Genomic DNA, 20,819 nt, shown 5'->3' with positions numbered 1-20,819 from the left:
GCTGCAATTACCAATATTACAAATGGACAAATTAAGCACGGCTGTTGTTGGTACCGAAAGTTGACCACGTCTCGGTGTCAATTTGAGCACGTTCGTGCACAATTCACCAACAGCCGTTGTTGAAAAATATAACAACGGGTCGTTGCGAAAATGACAACATACGTGCTTGATTTCGCAACGGGATTTTTCCCTCAGTGTATATATATATATATATATATATATATATATACGTTTTATACGATTTGGGTTTAAAAAGTCCCTCACAAGTGTAATATGCATCTGAAATAAGTGTATCAAATTTGGCCAAATCTTTTCAGATTTGGATAAAGCTCCCATATATATCCTCAACCGATTTCGGGTTAATTGTACACTAAATAACCAATATCTGTCCAAATTACCTGAATATTGGCATATGTGACCGGATTTTATATATGTTTCATTCGATTTGGTGTTTTAAGTCGTTCACATTCCTAATATGCAGTCCACAAGAGTTGTGTACCTGATGTTTTATAGTGCTCGGGAATACCTTTGTCAAATTTTATCGAGTCTACTCGAGTCTGATTTCAGGTATTTTTGATATATTGGCTAATATCAGCCCAAATGGAGTGAATTTCGGGACGTACGTTTCCATGTTGTGGAACTCGGTTCCGATACATATGTTTTAATATAATCCTTCCCCAAGTGATATCATGCACTCTATAGCAAAATTTAGTGAAAATTGATTCAGAATTGTATATGCCTCCCATATATTAGTTCCCTCTGAAACTAAATAACTGCTCTAAAGCCAAATGTTGACAGGTGAGATGATCTACCTCACATAAACTCTCTATTACGAGAGCTCTACTAAATATACATACTGGTATGGGGTATCATATAGTCGATCCGCCCGACTCTTGACTTTTCCTTTCTGGTTCTAAAACGAGTAAAAAAACATTAAGTTCAGCCGGGCCAAACTTTTAATACCCTCCACATTAGGGTAAAGGAAACATTAGAGCGCATTATGACCCACATGTACCAATTTTTAGACATATTCATGGGAAAATGTGCCAAAAATCATCAAAATTCCGAATATCGGGAAATACGGCTATATGAGGCTATACAAAAACGTGGACCTCACGTGGACACACAGTGTTTCGCCAAAAGAGCTAGTACCCATTAAGACCAACAAATACCAATTTCCAGAAAAATCTGTGAAGAAATGTGACAAAAACCATTAAAATACCGAATATCGGGAGGTACCGTTATATGGAGGCTATATTAAATCGTGGACTTATACATGCAATGTTTCGCCAAAGGAGCTAGAACCCATTATGACCTACAAATGCCCATTTTCAGACAAATCCGTGGAAAAATATGACAAAAATCAACAAAATACCGAATATCGGGAGGAACTGTTATATGGGGATTCTACCAAAACGTGGACCTATAATTACAATGATTCGCCACACGAACTGGGACCCATTATAACCTACAACTACCAATTTTCAGAGAAATTCGTAAAAAAATGTGTCAAAAATCCTCAAAATACCGAATATCGTGGACCTATACATACAATGTTTCGGCACACAAACTAGGACCTATTATGACCTACAAATACTAAATTTTAGACAAATCAGTGAAAAAATGTGGCAAATATGGGGGCTATACCAAATCGTGGTCCCATACATGCAATGTTTCGCAACCGGAGCTGCCGACTAACAAATACCAATTTTTAGACAAATCCGTTACCATTAGACCCACATTTTGGATAACTTTTTACCCTAGATATGTGCGAATTTCTGACGTTTTGGCAAGATCTACCTTTTGACATCTTTTGAGACCTATTGTAATAATCAATGACAAATACATTTATAAAATATTTTAACTTGTTACGATCTTGTTAAACGGACACGTTTTTGACTAGTTTTGTGACTTGCTGGAGGATTACATTTTTCTACAAAAATTATCCTCGTATTGCTGCATGTAATACCGGACAAAGACCCTATACATTTAAAATGCACGAAATTCAAGGGATTTATTTCAAAAATTTCAAAAAATCTGGTAGTGGGGGGAACTTGCCCCATCCCCTATATTTACGGTCTTTGTTAACTAAACTTTCAAAACCCCGATACTCGTGTCTTCTAAGCTCCACGTAAGTAATTTTCTGGATTTTTCCTGTAATTAATTTTCGTCTTGCACAGTTTTTAGGTATTTTTATACCCTCCACCATACTATGGAGGGTATATTATCTTTCTCATTCCGTTTGTAACTCCTCGAAATACTCATGTCAGACCCAACAAAGTATATATATTCTTGATCAGCGTAAAATTCTAAGTCGATTTAGCGATGTCCGTCCGTCTGCCTGTCTGTCCGTCTGTCTGTTGTAATCACGCTATCTTTCGAATGAATTGAGATAGATGGCTAACATTTTGCACACATGTTTATTTTTCCAGTAGGCAGGTTAAGTTCGTAAATGGGCCATGTAGGTCCACGTTTTCATATAGCCCCCATATAACGGTACCTCCCGATATTCGGTATTTTGATGATTTTAGCGACCTTTTTTCCGGAAGTAATTTAAAAATTGGTATTTGAAGTTCAAAATGAATACTACACCCTAAAACAGAAAATTGTCTGTGCAGGTCCATGTCTTCGTATAGCCCGCCTATATTCGGTATTTTGATGATTTTAACGACATTGTTCACGGGAATTGTTTCAAATTTGGTACTTGAAGTTCAAAATGGATACTACAGCCTAAGACAGAAAATTGTCTGTGCAGGTCCACGTCTTCGTATAGGCCCCATATATCAGTACCTCCCTATATTCGGTATTTTGACGATTTTAGGTACAATACCCACCGAAATTGTTTGAGATGTGGTATTTGAAGTTCGTAATGGATGCTACAGCCTGTGACAAAAAATTGTCTATGCTGGTCCAGTTCTTCGCACAGCTCCAATTTAACGGCACCTCCTTGTATACGATTTATTTCAAGTTTCGAATTTGAATATGGTAATGGCTTATGACAAACAATGCCTATGTATGTCCACGTCGTATAGACTCCAATATAACGGCTACATTTGGTATTTTTAAAATTTTAACAGAATTTTTTACGGATTTTCTTTTTTGAAAATTTCCAAATTCGAGGGTATTCAAAAGTTCGGCCCGGCTGAACTTACTGCTTTTTAACTTGTTAAGCCTTTTGTTATTTTTTGCAGCCGATTTTGATATAAGTTTTTCTTTTCTTTTCGTCGGACACGCTCTCGCTTAATATGTTATGTTAACGAAGAAATACTTATTTCTCTTCCTTACAATTTCCAATTTAAATGAGAGAATGTTCGAGTCCAAAGTTTTCCTACATAAGCATTAATATTACAAAGTAGTGTGGGTGCTAATAAGATTCGCCGTATTTTCTGGTATTAAAATATGCACCCTTTGCTAAAATAGATTGCATAATTTCAGTTCACATGCTGTCCAATACAAAATTATAATTTTAAATTTCATTTCATTTCTCAAAAACAAGCAAAAAATATGCACCTTGCTGTAAGATTTCTTGAATGAAATTTAATAAAACTAGACCCATATGTTTCGACTGTTGGTCGGTCGTTCGGTGGTTCGTTTTTGTTTTGTAATAATAGTAGACAATATTACGTATTTTATTAGATATACAACCAACCAACCAAACAGAAAAAAAACCTTTACAAATTTGAATTTCAAGTAATAATACAACGAATGAGAAACGAAAACGATATGCCAACAAAATGACAACAACAAGAACAACAATAGCTACTACAAATTACTGGTAAGCGAGCTCATTCATTCAGCCAGTAGTACGAAAGAGGGTAAATATTTTTTCAACCAATATTACTTCATTTGCTCTAAAAGCTCCTTTGCCATATCTCCCCACTAGTGTTTTGGCCATTTCGGTAACTTGTTTTCGCAACATTTGGTAAGAGTAAACAAATTTTACGGGTTTTTCTTTCTAAGCCCATATTTATTAAGGGTTCTCTATATGGTCTTGTTCTTTCTACGCCATAGGTTTTTGTTTGCCTTTTTATACCCTACACCACAAGGTAGTCAGGGTATTATGTCTTTGTGCATTTGTTTGTAACATGCAAAAGGAAACGAGATAGACCCAGAGTTCCTTTTGATGATCCGCATAGAATCACATTCTGAGTCGATTTATGCATGTTCGTCCGTCCGTCCGTCTGCCCATGTATTTTTGTAAACAACGTACAGTTCGCATTTATTGCCCTATACAGATGAAATTTGGCACAAATCATTTGTTTGGCTCAAGGACGAACCCTATTAAATTGGAGATAATCGGTCAAAATTTAGATATAGCTCCCATATATATCTTCGTCTGATTTGTCTTTTATTGTGCACCAAACGTGTAATATCAGCCAGAATAATAGGAATTTTACACATACAACCAAATTAGGCCTGAAAATATGTATACCAAATTTGATCGAAATCGGTTCAGATATACAGGGTTGCCCATATTCAACGGACCCATGTTTTTTTTGGGCCCATTTCAATCGACGAGGCTTGTCCGCAGGCAACATTCTTTGCGTCAATTGAATTTTGTACGGGAACAAATGCAAATCAATGCGAATAATCCGTTGTAAAGTGGACCGAGCCATGCCCAACTGCTGAGAACGGCGTTTTTGGGATGTTCTTGGGGACCTCTCAACACTGGCTCGTACGGCAGCGATATTCTCGGCCGATCGCCTTGGTCGACTTTTATATGGCCTCTTCGGATTAGAAAGAGCCTTACCAGTCGAAAATTTTTCGTATAAACGCATGTAAATTTCAACACGCTCGCGTGGTGTGTATTGGTTCATGGTAAAAATCTGCTTGGACTGACGCTTCAAACGCGGTATATCATTAAGCGATGTGACATCTCTGTCAAAAGTTATGGCGTTGCCAGATGGGTCCGTCAAATATGGGCAACCCTGTAGCTATAGCTCCCATTCATCTGATTGTTATTTTTGTCCCCCGCAGCCGTAATATGCACTCTGTAACAACAATATTTCGGAAATATCTATAAATTTATATATATATTTATATATAATTTTATCTTGATCGGTTCAGATTTGGATATAGCTCCCATATATAACTAACATAATATGCACTCCGTAACAACGATATTCAGGGAAATATATCAAATACAGCTCAGAAATATCTTTGCCAAATTTTATCGAGGTCGGTTCCGATTTGGATATAGCTCCCATATATATCTTTATCCGATTTCAAATTAATTGTGTATCAAATGGGCAACACAAGTCCGAATTTAAAAGATACAAATGCTTCGGTATTTTTAATCCTTTGAACTTTAAATTATTATCATAGCGTGTATGATTAAATTCCCCCATAAAAACTTTTAATTGTTATGCGGAGCTCTACTAAATTAGCAAAGTGGTGTAGGGTATCATAAAGTCGGCCCCGCCCGACTGTAAGACTTTCTTTACTGTTTTTTTTACTGTTTTTTTTTTTTGCAAAACTGTTTTTGTTTTTTACTTTTTCGTGTTTGAGCAACATCTTGGTCCTTCCACCATACGCTGGCAATAATTGTCTCCCATATGTAAAACAAGCATGTGTTGCACCCCTTGGAATGGTAAGAAAGTGTGTACCATCCACGTGCCACCGTACTCCCTCCTCCAGCCCCATCCCATGGCCGGAAATCGTATAAATATTTTTCAATGTTTTTCATTTGAATTTTTAACGCATTTCACTATTGTTTCCAGCTGTAGTAGTTGCTGTCGGTGGTGGTGGTGGTTGCTGTTGTTCTCCTTTAGTTACTGTTCTTGTTGTAGTAGTTGTTGTTATAGTGTTATTTCGTTTTTAGAAGACAATAATGGTTAGAAAATGCAAAATAACCGGATGTATTGTATTTTGTTACGTTTTGTGAAGAACAACAAAAAACAATATGCATTGTCTAGTACGGTAAATAATATTAAATGAATGTCCTGCAAGGCTTTCTTGAAGGAATAAATTTAAGGGGAGATTGGAATATTTTTTTTGCCAATGGGGCACATATTTTTGAAAGGTATGGCAAAAAGTTGGGCGAATAGTAAATTGGGCCTCATTGAACAATTTCGTTTTCTCATGATGCTTCCAAAGCATAAAATAAGCCCTTAGCCTGGAAGTGCACGATCATTTTTAAGGGAGTATTTGATTGAATCCGAACCTGGATTGAAGATTTTCTTCAATGAGTTTTCCTAGCCATTTAGACAACAAGACGTCAAACAAAGACCAAATCAATTGAAGAATGCGGCCAAGAAAACGGAACTATCTTATACCAAAAGTAAGGCTTAGGGATGGTTTCTTTTTATAACTTAAATTACAAAAATTTACCGAAATAGGTATGAAACAAGTAAAGTAGTATCAGTCGGTCTTGCTGACAGATGTATACCCCCAGCCATGAGTTGTGATTATTCAAACTGTTGACGCTTTTTGGGGGAGGTTCCGAAGCAGTTGGATAATATTGACCTATTCGTATCTGACCAAGACCTACAAAAACATTACAACGTGTCAGATTTGGACTATATTGACTACTTTCTATGCAAGTTTTTGGAACATTTGGAAATATGAGTGAGGTAACAGATATAGCGGACCGAAGTATAGTCTAATACAGTATTGACACAACTAAAAGAAAATCGAACATTTATATCCAATTTTATGCAAAATATAAATTTCGATAAATTACTTATGAGCTTAATGGATACTCAAAATTTTGACCCTTTGTGGGGGAGCTATCAGAAGGAGTGGACCGATATATCCCAACTTCACGCTAGACCTTGGGTTTATAAAATTATTGTGATGTGTGTAATTTGAAGTGAACCGGATACTTAATTCGGATTGTATGATCAGTTTGGTTATTCTAAATGTTGACCCTTTGTGAGGGAGGTGCCAGAAGGAATGGTCCGATCTCCACCATCTTTATTACATATCTTGTATTGAGGAAAATATTGAGAAGTGCCAAGTCTGAATGGAACCGGATGTTAATTTCCGTTTTATGAGCTTAAATGATATTATAAATTTTGACATTTTGTGGGAAAGTACCACAAGAAGCGTACCGATATATTCCATCTTCACACGACACCTTGGGTTAATAAAAATATTGAGATGTGTGAAATGTGAAAACAATCAGGCTCTTATATCACATTTTATAAGAGTTATAATTATTCGAAATTTGAACTTTTGTGGGGAAGGTACCAGAAGGAACGGACCGATATAGTCAATTTTCGCACCTGACCTAGCACTGATGGAAATATTAGGATTTGCAAAGTTGTAGCAAAATCGGATCATCCTTTCTCTTTATGTGCAAAAAAGTATTTTCTTTGAAATTTTCAACATTTTCTGGGGGAGGTACCAGAAGCAGTGGACCGATATTGCCCATCTCCCAACTCGATCTAAGTTTGACAAAAATATTACAATGAACCGAGTTTGGACACAATCGGATACTCCCTTCGAGAGTTAACGTGCGCACCAGCCAGCCAGATAGACAGACAGACGGACGGATGGACATCGCTAGATCGACTCCAAATGTTCTGAAACGGATTTGGTCCAAAAAGACTTAAGGTCAAAAACCGTTATTTCGACTAGGTACGTATTGGCCGTAGCATTTGCTCAGCCATATGGTTGAGGGTAAAAAAAATGGCTAAAATATAAAAAGTACTTGAAATCGGGGTGTGTCCTATACCAAAATGTGGACCGGCATAGCCCGTAATTTGTACAAATGATTCTATTTTAAATTTTGCGAAGCATGGAGTAAAATATTTGAGGTCGTTCGTGTATGGTTAAGGCTACATATACAGGGTGAGATGAAAAAACTGCAACCAACTTCAGACTGCTTTCATTTCTAAGCCACTCGTCCGACAGCTTTCAAAATTATTCCAGTGTCAGCTCATTATATTGTTTTCAAGCGTAAAAAAGCAGTGTGGGTACCGTTAGAGCATGCCAGCATTGGAATGTGAATAAATCTTTTGTGTCTCGTACCATCCATCGCTCGCCACGAGGTACTGGTAGCGTAGCCCGAAGTCAAGTGAGTGGACGGAAGAAAACAGCAACATCAGCAGATATGGTTCGAAAAGTAAAGATGGGACTTCATCGAAACCCGCGTCGCAGTGGCAGAAAAATGTCTCGTCAGCTGAATATATCGCAATATTCCATTTGGCAAATATTGAAAAATGCGCTCGGGGTAAAGCCATTGAAATTTCAAAAAGTAGAAGAACTTAACCGCAACAGAAGGAAAATAGATTCAAAAGAGCTAAAGAGTTGCTTCGCTTAGCCGAAAGTGGTGAAGTGCCGAATTTGGTTTTCTCCGATGAGAAAACAATCGTTGTTCAGCAGATTGTAAACAAACAAAATGATCGTGTTTACTTGCCAAAATGGTCAACTAAAACCAGAACTCAAGCGCCGGCCATGGTGATGGTGTATGCCGCCATAACAGCCGATGGCCGCTCTCCGCTCGTATTAATAGACCGTGGCATCAGAATAAATGCCGAATATTATCGCGAAAATATTCTGGAGGCACGCAAACATTTTGGCCGTATACTTTGGACATTCACCCACTCAAGAATGGTAACAAAATGAGGTTTCTCGCTTTATTTCCAGCGCACAATGGCCACCATTGTTTGCTTTCATTCAATAAAATTTAATAAAATGTTAAAATTACGGCATTGGACTTTGTTGCAGTTTTTTTATTTCATCCTGTTGGCGCTGATCGTTGCATACACAAATTTCGAGAAAGTCCGCCCTGCTTTGTATATCAACCAATTAAGGTAAATACAATATATTCATGTCAGACCGTTTGTCCGTCCGTCCGTCTGTCCATGTATCCTTGTGATCAAAATGCAGGTCGCATTTATTATCCGATTGAGATGAAATTTTCCAAACAACATTTGTTTGGCCCAAAGACGAACCCTATTGAAATTGGAGATAATCGGTCAAAATTTAGATATAGCTCCCATATATATCTTCGTCCGATTTGCCATTTATTGTGCACCAAACGTGTAATATCAGCCCAAATAGTATGGCATGCAACCAAACAGCTCCAATATTCAGATATTCAGGGAAATGAAATACAGTTCAGAAATATCTTTGCCAAATTTTATTGAGATCGGTTCAGGTTTGTATATAGCTCCCATATATATATCAAATTGTCAATACAAGTCCGAATTTAAAAGATACAATGCTTCGGCACATTTAGTCCTTTGAATTTTAAGTAATAATTATAATCATAGTGTATATGATTGAATTCTCCCATAAAAACTTTTAATTGTTATGTGGAGCTCTACTAAATTAGCAAAGTGGTGTAGGGTATAATAAAGTCGACCCCGCACGGCTTGAAGACCTTCTTTACTGTTTTTTTTTTTTATTTTTGTTTGTTTTTTTATTTTCTTTTGTTTATTTATTTATTTATTTTGAATATCGACACTTGTGGACATTTTTTAAAACTTCTACCTTCTACCTCAAGAAGCCTGCGGAGTTAGCATGACTCTTCCCTTCTTGGGCCACTAGGAGACTTTGTGATGTCTTTGAAGTCTTCTTTTAATAGAAAAATATTCTTAATATCTCCTATAGATATATGAAAAGTTGAAATTCCCCTTCAGATCCATAAAGGTCTTCTCTATATAGAACACCTCCGAATGGGGTTTAATGAAGTCTTTTCCAAAAGTCTAATATTAATTGAAAGTCTCTTAAATGACCTTCTTCTGATGGAGCAAAACCTAAATACCCTCTGTTGATGGAAGGCCTATTAAACTAACTCTTTTCCCAAGGCCCTCCACGCGGCCAATGCATTTTTTCCTTGTTCCTTCCTGGAGGCCTGTATTTTGTGACAGACCATACCACCGCAAGCAGCACAACTACATGTGTCCATGAATATGGTTTTTTTTTTAAATTAGTTTATTTTAATTTTGTGTTGCACAAAATGTCCTCTTTTCTTTTATGCTTTGCTTACTTTGCAAATTGATTTCTGGGGCCGTGGTTGTTTTGTGGTGGCATTGTTTTGCCGTTATATTTGGACGCAGCATATTCCCCTTTTTTACTGTTTCTGCTTCCTTCTCGATTAGATCAACAAGTTTTTCATTTCACTATGACATAGACGATGATGACGATGATGAGGACAACGGCGACGATAAATAAGGCCATTTATATGCTGTCATATGAAATGTATTTAAATGTTGTCGTTGTTGTTATTGTTTGCGGTAAAATGATGCAGTTGTGTTGAAAAAAATATGTAGCTGGGAAATAAGAAGGCATGGGATGTACGGGAAGAAGGGTTTTATATGATTTAAATATTGTTTGCATGATACATATTTTAGAGGATATTTTTTTCCTTAAATCCTTGGAAATGTTTTTAGAGTTCATAAATTATATAGCGACCTTGTAGGATTCTTTTAGGGGGTATCCAATTGATTTTCATTTGAACAAGACTGTAGACAATAACTCTTATTGATGAAAGCTCTGTAAGGGCCTTCTCTATAAAGAATTTCAGCGGTCTTCTGAAAATAACAGCTAGCAGAGGTTCTTTATGAGTAAATCATCTGCCGTAGATTTTCTATTATTACCAGACCCGTTTACAGGGAAAATGATCTTCTTCAGGGATTCTATGGATTAATTTGATATTTCTTGTAGGGTAGACTCTCCGTTTTATAATTGTGGAAAATACCACAATTATGATAACAATTTGTAGAGGTTTGTCACAGGTCTAATATGATAGAACTCTTTTACAGGACTTCTATGAAAATAATGCTTTCTGCAAGTCTTCCATAAATAGTATATGGATCGATTCACTCAAATCCAAATTGTACCAGATTTAGTACATATTGGAACATATAAGTATAAATTTTCAAAGCTACCTCCATACCCCAAACATACATTCACACAATAATCTTATTTAAAAATTTTCAGGATTTCTGCTTAATTGGTTCATCCAAATCCAATTTTGAACAAATTTAGTACCATTTAGTACAAATTTTTTAAAAATACGCCATATCCCAATACTACACTACGATTATAATCTTATTTCCAATTTTCAGGATACTGGCTCTCCCAAATCCAAATTTTAACAAATTTAGTACGATTTAGTACCCAAAAGCAGGAATATCCCAAACTACTTATATACCTCAGTTTTACAATGCAACAGTAATCTTATTTCCGCATTTCAGCATTCCAACTCTATCGGTTGAACAAAATCCAGATTGTACCAAATTTAGTACATTTTAGTACACTTAAGTACAAATGTTCTTAGCTTGATACATACCATAATTCTACATTGCGACAATAATTTATTTCAAAATTTCAATATTCTAGCTCTATCGATTCACCCAAATTCAAATTGTAACAAATTCAGTACCATTTAGTACAAATAAGTACGAATTTCCCAAACTGTCTATACAGGATTAGATAAAAAAACTGAAACAAAGTCAAACGCCATATTTTTTACACTTTTTTATATTTTATTGAAGGAAAGCAAACAATGTCGGACACATCATCAAATTTTAGAAAAAATTTAGATTTGTTCGAATTTGTCACCTTTGGCACGAATTATGGCCTTCAAACTGCCAAAGAAACCGTCACACGCTGCCCGAATGTTGCTCTGCGGTATATTGGCCCATTCCCGGCGAAGCGCTTGCTTGAGGTGATCGACACTTTGGCATTTTTTAGTGCCAAACTTGATTTCCAAAATACTCCAGACACAATAGTCCAACGGATTGGTGTCCGGAGATTTTGGTGGCCATTGGACGCTGGAAATGAAGCGAGGAACCTCATTTTGTAACCATTCTTGGGTGGCACGTGCTGAATGCGATGATGCTGAGTCCTGTAGGAATGTCCAAGGTCTGCGGCCAAAATGTTTGAGTGCCCAAGGCTTTAATACACCCTCCAGAATATTTTTGCGAAAATATTCGGCATTTATTCTGATGACACGGTCGGTAAATACCAGCGTCATCCATGGCCGGAGCTTGAGTTCTGGTGGCCAACCGAAGGTGAACATTTTCAGCTGATCTCATTTGGTTTGTTTACAAACTGCTGGACAACGAATGTTTTCTCATCGGAGAAAACCAAATTCGGCAGATCAGCACTTTCGGCCAAGCGAAGTAATTCCTTAGCTCTTTTGAGTCTATTTGAGTCTGTTGCGATGCACTTTTTCAAATTTCAATGGCTGTACCCCGAGCTCATTTTATAATATTTGCCGAATGGAATATTGCTATATGTTCAGCTCACGAGCCATTTTCCGACCACTGCGACGCGGGTTTCGATCAAGTAGCTTCTTTACTTTTCGAACTATTTCTGCTGATGTTGCTGTTTTCATCCGTTCACTTCCTTGACATCGGGCTACGCTACCATTATCACGGTAACAAGCGATGGTACGAGACACAAAATATTTATTCACATTTAAATGCTGGAGTGCTCTAACGATAGCCACTTCTGGTTTCCCAGCCAAACATAAAGAAATCGCACTATCACGCTTGAATTCTATCACGAATAATATTTTTTCTGGAAAATTCTCACCATAATGCTTTTGCATGCTTGTAAACAATATAATGAGCTGTCACTGGAATAATTTTAACAGCTGTGGGATGTGTGGCTTAGAAATGACAGCAGCCTAAAATTGGTTGCAGTTCTTTCATCTCGAATCAATCTCTAATCTCATTTCCAAATTTCAGCACTCCAACTCTATAGATTTACCCAAATCGAAATTGTACCAAATTTAGTACCGTTTAGTACTTTTCGTGCACATAAGTGCAAATTTCGAAAATGTTAATGATGTTAATTTCAAGTTTCAGAATTTTAGCTCCATCCATTCCTCTAAATTGCATCAAAATTTAGTACCGCTTAGTACTTTTTCTTGACACGAGTACACTTTTCCAAACCCACATGATCAGTAAGTAACAGTAATCTAAATATCAAATTTCATGACTTAATCTCTAGCCGTTCACCCAACACCAAATAAGATAACATTCGGTACTTTTTGTACAATTAAGGTACACATTTCCGAAATCACCTCCATATCTCAATTCCAGATACTAAGAGAGAATTCACCAAAAATATGAGGTTCTCGGTCCTATCCCTTCACCAAATTCCAAATTTAGTACTATTTAGTACTTTTCGTACAATTATAGTACACATTTCCAAGACCTCCTTTAAATCACCAACCTCAGATATCAATCGTTATTTAAATTTTTGATTTCAGAATTTTATTTCCAATCTTGATGCCCATTCCAAATTTTAAGTTTTTAGCTCTAACCATTCACATAATACGAAATGGTACCAAATGTAGTAGATTTTTGTAATTTTCATCCACTTATGGTGTGAATTTGCAAAAACTCTTTGGTACATCCATCAGTGATCCTCATTCCAAATTTCAGATTTCTAGGTCTACTAGCTCTATTGGTTCACCCAAATCAGCTTTAAAGGTAGTACATTTTAATATTTTTATCCCCTCCACCATAGTATGGAGGGTATATTAAGTTTGTCATTCCGTTTGTAACATCTTGAAATATACATTTTAGACCCCACAAAGTATATATATCTTTGATCAGCATAAAATTCTATGTCGATTTATCAATGTCCGTCCGTCTGTCCGTTATCCGTCTGTGGAAATCACTTTAGCTTCCGAATGAAATGAAGTAGGTTGATAAAATTTTACTCAAGTGTGTATTATGCCTGCAGGACTGTTGGTATTGAAAATGAGCCATGTAGGTTCACCTCTTCGTATAGCCCCCATATAACGGTACCCCCGATATTCGGTATTCTGATGATTTTAGCGACATTATTTACCGGAATTGTTTCAAATTTGGTATTTGAAGCTCGTAATAGACACTACAGCATAAAACAGAAAATGGGCCGTGCAGGTCCACTTCTTCGTATAGCCCCCATGTAACAGTACCCCCGATATTCGGTATTCTGATGATTTTAGCGACATTACTTACCGGAATTGTTTCAAATTTAGTATTTGAAGCTCGTAATAGACACTACAGCATAAAACAGAAAATGGGCCATGTAGGTCCAATTCTTCCTATAGCCCCCATATAATGATTCCTCCCGATATTCGGTATTTTGATGATTTTAGCGACATTATTTATCGGAATTGTTTCAAATTTTGCAATTGAAGTTCGTAAGGGATACTACAGCCTATGACAAAAAATTGTCTGCGCAAGTCCACGTTTTTCAACTCCCATGGTTCCTCGGAATTTTGATGATTTTAGCTACATTATAAACAGACTTTTTTTCAAGTTTTGCATTTGAATATTGTAATAGCTTGTAATAAATTTTGCCTATGCAGGCCCACGTCGTCGTACAGACCCTAATGTACGGCTACATTCGGTATTTTTAAGATTTTAACAGAATTTCTAACGGATTTTATTTTTTTGAAAATTGCTAAATTTGTACCAAATGGTGGAGGGTATTCAAAGTTAGGCCCGGCCGTACTTACAGCTTTTTTACTTGTTCGTACATATACAGTGCTAATTGGTACTTTTCGTACCGTTTTAAGTACTTTTCGTACCGTTCTAGTACGAACTTCCAAAAACCCAGCATTATCTAATAACTTGATCCTCACCCGGAATTTCAAGATTCTAGCTACAGCCGTTTCGTATGGGCTTTGATGAATCATTAAGTCCGTCAGTCAGTCAATCACTTCACTCATTTGTTAATAAAGATAGATAAATAAAATACATATTTTATTTAAAAATATTTAACTTTCCCTCTACCCCTCTAAAACCCCTACTTGTTTAACGCACAGCTAACCCCCTCACTCACATATTAATTCATACGTATATATTGCAACTTTTTATCATTATTACTTTAATTACGCTGATTGCATGTCCTGGCCAAAAGTCATAAAACGCCGAGTCGCCTGAGTCGCTGTGTGTTTAAAACGTGTAATCAGTTGAACTTTCACCGTTGTCATGTTGCAACACCGTCATCAGCATCAGCATCCTCATCATCGTTATTATGATCTGTAAAAAATTATCTGAGTAAAACAATAGCCAACAGATGCGAAAATGTGAAAGCAGAGGAGTACAATTTTCATGGAAATTATGAAAAGGAGAAAAAAACTCAACAAATCTGAGGGTATGGAAATTTTATGCGTGCCGGGGAGAACAAAGAGTCAAGTAGTCATATTCGTGGTCGACAGGTAATGCCATCATGGCACCCTCACCTCACCACCACATGGAACCTCGACATTGTGCATTTTTCCCTGCCACACTCCAGCCGCTATCAAAATGACCATGTCGTCCATGAAAATGTCAGCCATTGGCATTATTATGAAAATAATGTCGCACCTGGTCATATAGAACAAATAATGAGACAGTTAGTGTTGTGTTCCCACCATCGCTCGGTGTATTTCAGCTGTTATGACAGCCATTGAATTTGTGGATTGTGTGCCTGGCACCAAGTTAACCCCACAACTGCCAGTTAGGGTAGCCAGCCAGACAGCAGGCCAGCTAGAAGGAATTGTGAATGCCCGGATTGTCGTCCATGCGTTTAACAATATTCTAATTTTCAATTTCATCCTTTACGCAAAGGAAAATATAGTATCCTGCATTGTAATCTTGTTACTCTCCTTTTTTCGCAATAAAGATGGAAGGGGAAACAAGAGCCGCTGTAATTGAACAAACGCTGAAGGAGTGTTGCGGATGGTTCGTGGTTGGTGGACTCTTGTTATTTGGCTGTATTTACCTCATAATTATATTTATTCAGTTCGAAGAAGATGCCAGCAAAGAAAACCAAAGGATGTTGGGTGTTAAATCGATAAAGATTGATTGGCCATATTATGAGCGAAAAAACGGAAGAGATATAGACGGTATTAACATAAAGAAGGAATATCATAGTATTCTACACGCTAACCGGATACAAAAGCAATCTTTTTTTTATCTTATAAATTCATTACTGATTTGAAATTGAAGAAAGTATTTATAGTGCGGGAAAAAATGCAGCAGGTCGTATAACATGGGGAAGGGAGTAAAGCTGTGAAATAGGAAATTTAGTGAAGACATATTTTAATGCCAGAAAATGTGGTTGGTACTCAAACCGAAACTTATTAAAGACTGGTTTACACATCATGTAGAAGTCTTAGGTATTATGGTTTTTCCTATTTATATTAAGCATTTGTATAGCATACTTTTAGGCGCCTCAAACTAGTTATAGAACAGGGATAGGCAAAGAGTATCCCATGGGATATCTGTGTGTTTACCAACGCAATTGTAAAAAAAAATTGTTTTGAATTTTCTGTCTAAATGATTTTGGTAGAATATTTGATTTTATTCGAGCAGTCGATGAGGAAGGTGCTGCCGAATATTTTTATAAATACACCTTTAGAAATATTGGAGTACATAAATATAATTTTTTTTTTCAGAAAAAGGCGTGACAAAGATTTCGATTGTGAATGGGAAATTTATTTTTTTTTTAATTTCTCCTTAAAGCATTATCCCAATACCTTAAATATATTTTACGTCATTCGTGGTATCTATTCTCTTTGCAAAAAGCGTATAGTGTGTTTAATTGTGTACGTTTGATGGTTAAAAAGATGAATTTCAACGAACAAAAATTTTGGAAGACTCTCATATATTTTTTAAAAAATCGTCGTCTCGAAGGCTCTTCAAAAAATACCCTTTACAACTCCACGTCTCTTTAAAAACTCCACGTTTCGAAGGCTCTACAAAAAATATTCTTTAAAAAATCCACGTTTCGAAGGCTCTACAAAAAATATTCTTTAAAAAATCCACGTTTCGAAGGCTCTACAAAAAATATTCTTTAAAAAATCCACGTTTCGAAGGCTCTACAAAAAATATTCTTTAAAAAATCCATGTTTCGAAGGCTCTACAAAAAATATTCTTTAAAAAATCCACGTTTCGAAGGCTCTACAAAAAATATTCTTTAAAAAATCCACGTTTCGAAGGCTCTACAAAAAATATTCTTTAAAAAATCCACGTTTCGAAGGCTCTACAAAAAATATTCTTTAAAAAATCCACGTTTCGAAGGCTCTACAAAAAATATTCTTTAAAAAATCCACGTTTCGAAGGCTCTACAAAAAATATTCTTTAAAAAATCCACGTTTCGAAGGCTCTACAAAAAATATTCTTTAAAAAATCCACGTTTCGAAGGCTCTACAAAAATATTCTTTAAAAAATCCACGTTTCGAAGGCTCTACAAAAAATATTCTTTAAAAAATCCACGTTTCGAAGGCTCTACAAAAAATATTCTTTAACAAATCCACGTACAAATCCGCTCTACAAAAAATATTCTTTAAAAAATCCACGTTTCGAAGGCTCTACAAAAAATATTCTTTAAAAAATCGACGTTTTGAAGGCTCTACAAAAAATATTCTTTAAAATATCCACGTCTCGAAGGCTCTTCAGAAAATATTCTTCAAAAAATCCACGTTTCGAAGGATCTTCAAACAATATAATTTTAAAAATCTACGTCTCCGCGAATATGAAAACAAATATAAAAATTAAAAATAAAAATTTACAAAATATTTCCCACTGTGTAGAGAGAGGCAAAGAAACACTTGAAATATTTTTTATTTCAAAACACATACAATCACAAAAAAATTTTGAATTTCTCTGCCTAGCTCTGTTATAGAATTGCATAAAATTATAAGCTATTTTTGTATTCCCGCACTTCTTACATCCTACAAGACTATGTGTTGGCGTATTATATGTTTGATTGGGTCAAAATGTTTATAACACCTCAAAATATTGGTTCAGGACTCTTCACCATAAAAAATCGCTAACGAAAAGAGAGAAGAGAATACACCTATAACCAGTGCCGCTAACGTACGTTTTTGGAAATTTTTGCACATCTATGTTACATATGGATCTTCATATCTCACCGAGCTGAGTCCATCTGTCTGTCGGTAAACGAGACTGATAAAATTTCACTCAAATATATTTTATGTCCATAGATTTTTGGCATTGAAATGGCCGAATTTTCTGTACATCAGAAATCTATGCTTCTAGGAACAGAAAATATCCTTGATTGCTTCACATAAGTCGAAGTGATGGTTTAAACCCCATATAACGGTAGCCTCCGAATAGAAAGTGGCCAAAAGTGGTGAACTGCCGAATTTGGTTTTCTTCGATGAGAAAACATTCGTTATTTATCAGTTTGTAAACAAACAAAATGATCGTGTTTAGTTGCCAAAGAGGAAAGCTGAAAATGTGCACCTTCGGTTGGCCACCAGAACTCAAGCGCCGGCCATGGTGACGATGTGGGCTGCCATAACAACCGCTGGCCGAATATTATCGCGAAAATATTCTGGAGGGTGTGTTGAAGCCTTGGGCACGCAAACATTTTGGCCGCAGACCTTGGACATTCCAACAGGACTCAGCAGAACTCACAATGATTACAAAATGAGGTTCCTCGCTTCATTTCCAGCGCACAATGGTCTAGCAGATGGAGCGGACGAAATATAACCCATATTCATGCATTAGACAATTGTCTGTCATAGAATGTAGTACCCATTACGAAGTGCTAATACAACATTTGAAACAATTTTGGCGAATAATGTCGCTAAAATCATCAAAATACCGAATAAAGGGAAGTATCCTTATATAATGGCTATACGAATTCGTGGACTTTGAAACCAACTCATGTTCTGGTATAACTCCATTTATCAGTCCCTATTTTAAATCTTATTCTTGATCTTACGTAGCACTGATTTATTTTTAACCAATTTTATTAAAAAACTGTCATTCCGACTTATTTATAGATTTTTAACATTGTAACACAATGTGTTCGAAACAAACCAGATATGAAAGACATGGTGTAACCGTAAAAACTTCTGAAAAAAATATTATTCAATAAAAATATTCAGGCAAAACCTTGACACATTTTTAAAAAGTTTCCTCATTTTTTATTCATTATCGATTCTTCAATTCCTTTATATCGATACCAAATACTCTCTTTTTAGAAAATGTAATTTAAATTGTATTTAATGTGAACCGCGTGACCGACCACGCCTTATCTTTGACCATAATAGTAACGTTTTCTGTAAATATAGTTCCCATCCCAAAAAAGTTAACACATCTGGTTCCATCCGGGATCGAACCGGAGACCTTCTGCGTGTAAAGCAGACGTGATAACCGCTACACTATGGAACCAATTTGATAAAACGCTTACTAAAATTTTTCGCATTTTGTACGACAATTGCTACAAGTAGATATGTTGTGGTTACCCTAATAATACATACAATTAAATTAGTTCAACATTAGAGTAATTGTCGCACATAAACCTCTTATTTTTTCCAAACATATAAGTAAACTTACTCAAATGGTATGCAGTGGAAACCGGTTTAGTGAGTTAAAATCCGTTGAGCAGTTGTTGTTTATAGGTAAGCGTACACACATATTGTGTTTTGTGTAATGATCTAATCAAATTTGGTTTGAGTGAAAGATAAGAAAGAAATCTTATCAACCTTATAGTCTTCGGCCAAGCAACGCAACAGGCATAAAAACGTCGATTACAGAATAAAAAATGTTTCAAAATTCGACTTTTTGAAGAAATGGTACTTTGGGTAATAACGTACGATTTTAACGACCTAAAATATATAGTTTTTATACCCTCCACCTTGAAAAGTAGGGCATATTAACTTTGCCATTCCGATTGTAACATCCCTAAAAATTTGTCGGAGACCCCATAATTTTTCATGATCAGCATAAAATTCTAAGTCGATTTAACAAAGTCCGTCTGTCTGTCTGTTGAAATCACGATACAGTCCACATTATTTGACGTAGAGCTTCAACAGTTGGCAGAACAATTTGTATTGTGTCTAGGATGGTTGGAATTGAAAATTAAAATAATCGGTCCATGTATTCTTATAGCATCCATATAACTGTACCTCTAGATTTTCGGAATTTTGATGATTTTCGTCACATTTTTTCAGGGATTTGTCTAAAATTGGTATTTGTAGTTTATAATGGATATTAGTTCCGGTTGCGTAACATAGCATATATATAGGTCTACGTTTTGATATAGCCCATGGTACAATAAAAAGGTAAGGTTGAGCTACCAGCTGATTACAATTTTTTTATTCCCGACTTCTGTCAATTTTGTGTATGTATTTATTGTTTTAAAAAATAAAAACAAAATATTTTCAAAATCAATGATTAAAGACGCGTAAATTGCGAGACGCGAATTAAAGCTATTCGCCAGTTTTGCCATGGAATTGAGAGAAAGAACAGTTTATTTCATACGTTAGAAAAAAAATCCGGGCATTTAATTAATTTTTCCCGCTGTTCAACTGATTTTAAAAATGAGGAAAAATATTGAATAAATGAAAACAACTGTTCTACCTCCTTAGTGTACCATGGTATAGCCCCCATATCCCGATATTCGGGATTTTGATAATATTTTGCCAGATTTTTCCACGTATTTGTCTAAAAAGTGGTATTTGTTGAACATAATAGGCTCTAGCTCCTGTGGCAAAGAATTTATATATACGACCCCGTTATAGGGTCCACATATAACGGTACCTCCCGATATTCGATAATTTAATGATTTTTGCCATATTTTTCCACGGATTTGTCTAAAAATTGGTGTTCGTAGTACGTAATGAGTTCTAGCTCCGGCTGCGGAACATGGAAAATTTAGGTCCACGCTTCTCTATAGCACACATATAACGATATCCACCGATACTCAGTATTTTGTTAATCCCAGTCACTTTTACCCACGAAATTTTTTGAAATTTGGTATTTAAAAAGATTTGGTAGATGTCCTTAAAGTATAAAATTGTCTATGGAGGTTCCCGTTTTGGTATGGCCGCCATACCAATTCCGGTGAATAATGACGCTAAAATCATCAAAATACCGAATATCGGGAGGTACCGA

General features: G+C 36.0%; 1 non-coding gene across 1 annotated transcript; it reads right to left on the bottom strand.

Moving 5' to 3' along the window:
* Positions 1–19,021: 19,021 nt before the first annotated feature.
* TRNAV-UAC (transfer RNA valine (anticodon UAC)) lies at positions 19,022–19,094 on the bottom strand. The gene has a single exon. It is a non-coding gene; the product is annotated as a tRNA-Val (tRNA).
* Between the last annotated feature and the right edge of the window lie 1,725 nt (positions 19,095–20,819).

Source organism: Musca domestica, unplaced genomic scaffold, assembly GCF_030504385.1.
Source record: "Musca domestica strain aabys unplaced genomic scaffold, Musca_domestica.polishedcontigs.V.1.1 75, whole genome shotgun sequence".
NCBI classification, from domain to species: Eukaryota; Metazoa; Arthropoda; class Insecta; order Diptera; family Muscidae; genus Musca; species Musca domestica.
This window is presented reverse-complemented; position numbering and strand designations above follow the sequence as displayed.